Raw genomic sequence first — 5,530 nt, 5'->3', positions numbered from 1 at the left:
CACACACTTTATAAGAAACAACATCACATGTTACTAACAGGACACTAAACAGGATATTTAAAAGTAGAGAAAAACCATTACATATTTATGTATCTATCATGTGGACCACATTATCCTCAGATATTAGTCACCAGACACCCTCTGTCACCAGAAGAGTTAAACACAACTGCCATACATTTCGCCTGCCCTCACTGAACACTTTCAGTACCTCTAATAAGTGAATGTGTAGGTATAATTACAGACTGTGTCCACCTGGTGTCTTACACAGTTTGTGTCACCCTGCACCCAGGACATCACTGGTCAGTTTCTGACCACAGATGTCCCAGTATATGTGGATACTGAACTATTCTCCACACGTCAGTCCCACTACAGTGCTGGAGGCTTGGTAGTGGGTGTTGTACTGGTATGAGTGGTTCAGGTACAGCAGTGTTACTGGATTCAGTGCTACTGGTAGGCTGAGAGTGTTCTGACAGTGAAAGATATCCAGCCAGCAGTGTTTCAGTGGTCAGACACTGATCATGACTGGAGTTGGAGGATGGTTAACACTAACTGTGTAATAGACCAGATGGGCTAGAACCACTGACTCTACAAATACAAGATATTTCTCAACCATTCATATTTATCAAATGTGATGGAGCATAAACTATTGCATAAAGAGAGAGAGAAGGAGAGAAGCAGAGAGAGAGAGAAGGAGAGAAGCAGAGAGAGAGAGAAGGAGGGAGGCAGAGAGGGAGAGAGAGAAAAAAAAAAAGAAGAGCAGAGAGAAGAGTCTCCTCTCACAGCTGGTGCTGACACTGAGTTCATTAACACACACTAACACACACATTAACACAACACATCAGGACCAGTCTGAAGTACAAACAATCAGACCAAACCAAATTATTACACTTCACAAACTAAACTACATCACCCACTGTAACACAAACACAAGCACAAAGCAAAATGCAACGTTATCTGGCCCTAAAACGTCAGTACACTGTAGCAGACGACCTGTACACAGTGACTGACATTAAACACAGAACCACGTTGACAAAGTCCAGACTCAGAGAACACAGCCTGGCCGTCCAGACCAGCCGATATAAATGTCATGGCTGCCCAGAGAACAGAGACTCTGTCAGCAATGTAAATATGACACTGTAGAGACAGAGCTGCACTTCCTCACTGAATGTGAAAAATTCATCCAAATACGGCAAATTTACTTTACAAAATCTAAGACGATCCACCCAACTTTAAGTGTCTGTTTAACACTGACAAACTGCCCATCCTACTGGGCGAAAAGAAGGAAAGCAGCGCTTTAGCTGGGTGATGCATATCTGCCTCCCATAAGATGAGGGACAGTGATTAACCCACCCAAACACACACACACACACACACACACACACACACACACACACACACACACACACACACACACACACACACACACACACAAACACACTATATTACCCAGTATATAAAAGTTACCTATTTATTATTATTAACTATTTATTACTTCCCTTTCTTTTCACTTCTTCCCTTTTACTTCTTCCAATTATTATTATTTCAGACCAATTACAGTTTCTCTTCAAGTTCTTTATCATAACAGAATTCTTAATTTCCATAATTGCAAAGGTTGTAATGTTGTGTAATGTTCATGTTGTAATACTACTTTGGCAATACTACAATACTATAGTGGTATATGGTCACGCCAGTAAAGCTTACTGAACTGAAATGCACTGAGAGAGAGAGAGAGAGAGAGAGAGAGAGAGAGAGAGAGAGAGAGAGAGAGAGAGAGAGAGAGAGAAGAGAGAGAGAGAGAGAGAGACTTGACCCAGGAGCCCCTAATTCATTCACTTTCAGAAAATGACTGAAGGACACACTGCACCTACAGAGCCCTGCAGCTTCAGACATAGCCAATGTATCACCACCGCTGACACACAGAGAACTGAACACATCTGCTTGGCCAAACTGTACATACATCAGTTCTGTAGTACAAAATCTAAACATGTTAAATACATAACAGCCCTGAACCCTCATTACTTATAACTGATCACACTTTTCTAATCTTGCAGAGGCTCCATATAAACCTGTAAATCCTCCTCCAGTGGACACTGACACAACAAGTCCAACAGCTTCAACTAAACCTACTACTACAGTGACGTCTCCAAATGGTTATAAGACATTCAGTCCATCAACTACCAATGGAGGTAACATGCATTGGTTTAACGAGTGTGGGGCAGGATGCAAGCGTGATTCTTTGATGTGGTTTTAAATGAAAATGAAAGCACGCATGAACATACCGTGTGAACGTTGCATACACAGAGTAATACATGCGATTAAGGCAAAATAACTGACATTAGTGTTTGGAAAGGTTCAGGCTTTATATGGGAAATAATGAGGGTGAGACTAGACCCTATGGGCAGCTAAGTGAAAGGGGAGGCACAGGACCTCTGTGTGATGGTGGTGAAGGGGTGTTACAGTAGCCCCCACCCCAACGTGCAGCTCCTGACGTGCGTACCAGCTGACAAGCGAACCCGAGGCCAGTGTAACATGGCAGGGTCTGGGCTGGGGACAGAAACCTTGACAGGGACATCTGGAAAAAGAGAAAAAAAGTCTGTTGGGTGAGGGGTGGAAACAGGACCCTGTGCTGCAACCAGAAACCTGACAGCAGGCTGGAAAGGAAACTGACACCAGGACTCAGGGACAGGAGAGGACAAGATTCCAGGCTGGACAGTGGGATGGACTGGAGGTCGTCTGAGAGGAGGTGCAGGAACCTCTACAGGATCAGAATGGGAGATGGGCTGGACAGGGGCGGGACAACAGGAACTGGAACCACAACTGTAATTGGGACAGTTACACAGACAGTAATGGGGACAGACAAAGACAGACACTGGCATTGGTAGGGTAACAATGAAAGGTCATGACAGTCCCAGTACAACAGAGACGTGACAGGAGGTGGCCAAGCCAGGAATGAGGGAGCATGTCTGCTGGGGAGAGATGGAGAGATGGAGAGAGAGAGAGAGAGAGAGAGAGAGAGAGAGAGAGAGAGAGAGAGAGATTAACAAACCCTTGGGACAGCTGTCCCACTCAGGTGGTGCTCAGGTGAAGACTTGTCAGTTCCATTTGGACTCGACCCAGGAGCTCCTGTTTGATTCACTCACAGAAAAAGAGTGAGTGACTGAAGGAAACACTGCACCTCCAGAGCCTGTAACCTCACACTTAGTCGCTGTATTACCCACCACTGACACACAGAGAACCGAACACTTCTGCTTTTACAAACTGTACATTTATCAGTTCTGTAGTACAAAATATAAATGTAAACATGTAAAATGCATGAAAGCACAGAACCTTCAGTACTTTCAACTCATCATACTTTTCTATTCTTGCAGAGGCCCCACATTCATTCTGTTCATCAACTACCACTAAATTTAAGATGCTTTTGTTTAATAATATTCTCCCATCAACTCCATAAAATGATTCCCCACTATATACTACTACTACGAATACTACTACTACTAACGATAATAATAATAGTAGTAAATGACATTTAGTTTAGTTTAACATTTAGATTAAGAGGGAGTGTTTGGAAGAGTAAACAGTTCACAGCTGCGTTAAATAAATGTATTCTGCTGCTGTGTAAGACTGGGGTCAGTGTTTGTTGTGTTGTTACAGTCTCTCCTCAGACTCTGCCCTACATCCCCTTTGCTTTGGTCACTGTGATCTTCCTCCACATTATCGTGGCTGTGGTTTATTACACCAAGAGAAACAAAGGTAAAAATCTCATTAGCAAGCTGTTATAATCAGATTGTTTTCTCATTGTGCCCATTAACATCCATTTTACCATGTGTGAGTCAGATCCTGAATGAACTGAGTTGTTCTTGTTCATGTGACCTGCTTCAGTGTCAGAAATGAGCAGAGTTCACTATAACACTGCTGGTGGAGATGAAACAGCTAGTCTGCAGTAGAGAAGAAAACCAAGAGAAATCAACAGACCAGCTACAGACCTACACACCTGTTTAACAGACCTGCCACACACATCTGATCAGCTGTACCCACTGACCTGAACAAGTCTGTGTGTTAGAGATTTATCAGAATGTCTTCATTTGAATACAGTTCCTCTCCACTGTAAGTGTAGCTGTCAGATTATTCACTAGACTGTAGTTTTGAAGAGTGTGTACGGTGTGTAGCAGCAGTCCTGCTGTGTGTGTGTGTATGTGTGTGTGTGTGTGTGTGTGTGTGTGTGTGTGTAACTCAGTAAGAATGCAGGTGTGTGTTTATCTGCTCCTTGTGCTCCACGCTGCTGATGGTGAGTGTTACCTTCTCTCTACAGATGTTGTCATCCTCATACATTCATTTACACAAAGTTATTTATATCTGGGATCAGCAGAGAGCAGCAGCACCCAGCCATCAAAAATCACAACACCTAAAATACATGATTGGTGTTTAACTCATTTTTTTATGACAGTACGGTGTGGTCACATATTCTTACAACAGAAATGGTGATCTGTGTGTTGCAGGCTCTACAGTAACAAAATTCGGTGCTCACAGATTTTGGTGTACCACTGACATTTAACCATCTGAAGGCTCAGAGCAATGTCTGTTCTGCTTATTTTCTTAAATTCACCTTAAAGGTACCTACATGTTTGATATCACTGTGTTCAGAACAATCTCAGCTATCTTCCTATTGAGGTAGAATGTGACATAGATCACTGTATAAAGCAAGGTATGGAATATGGAAATTTTTCATCTCATGTGAAAAAGTACCTTTACTCATGTGGACCTGTTTTGGTGATTGAAATAAGTTTACCAAAGTAGTGAAATACATGAATAAAGTAATATTGAAAAGTCTAATAAATGTCTAAAATCACATTGTGTACATTTATTGAGTAAAAGCATGGTCTGTTAGCAACATTAGCAGCTTTTGTTCTAAATTAAAGGAGCAAAATGTGCTCCTTTAGTTTACTCCAACCATGTCTTGTCCACCTGGGTTAAGGGAAAATAAAGTAAATATGATTCTTCGCTAACCTGTCCCATTAAGTGGCACTGAAATAATGTGCAGTAGTTCGGTCCGATAGAGATGAACCAGTGCTAATTACTTGCTAATTGCTAATTAGATACTAGCATAAAGTAGGACTTGTAGAGGCAGGACTAAGATTGAAAACATATAGAACCAGAGAACTTGTGGGGGTTTTGTTTGTTTGTTTTTGGTACACTTGAGAAAAGAGGCTAACTGCTAAATCAACATGTTAAATGCTGTAAATGTCAATTTAAATATTGTTAATCTAGAACTAAATTCTGACTCCTACAAGCATCATTTTGCTCTATGAGTCTGTAAAAAATGTATTGCGTTTTATTATTACATTATGGTATTTTTCTCAAGGAATAGTTTTTCTGCATTGTATGTGTATATCTCTATTGAAGGATTTTTTGATATTTGACCTTTAAATAGCAGCATATGTTTTCTGTTATTAATCATGCCTTTTAAAGTCAAATGCCGTCCGTTGTCTGTACGCATCACTTCCACTGTGAGAGTCTATTGCTGTTTGATAAA

The 5,530-nt window shown here is 41.4% G+C and overlaps 1 long non-coding RNA gene across 1 annotated transcript; it reads left to right on the top strand.

Annotated features, from left to right (window-relative positions):
- Positions 1–2,055: 2,055 nt before the first annotated feature.
- On the top strand, positions 2,056–5,133 carry LOC145659994 (uncharacterized). The gene is made up of 3 exons (XR_014126207.1): positions 2,056–2,186; positions 3,652–3,750; positions 3,880–5,133. It is a non-coding gene; the product is annotated as an uncharacterized LOC145659994 (long non-coding RNA).
- Positions 5,134–5,530: the final 397 nt, after the last annotated feature.

Source organism: Electrophorus electricus, chromosome 2 (genome assembly GCF_041902795.1).
Source record: "Electrophorus electricus isolate QZ-2024a chromosome 2, ASM4190279v1, whole genome shotgun sequence".
NCBI classification, from domain to species: Eukaryota; Metazoa; Chordata; class Actinopteri; order Gymnotiformes; family Gymnotidae; genus Electrophorus; species Electrophorus electricus.
Note: the sequence above shows the minus strand (reverse complement) of the source record. Positions and strands in the feature narration are given on the sequence as shown.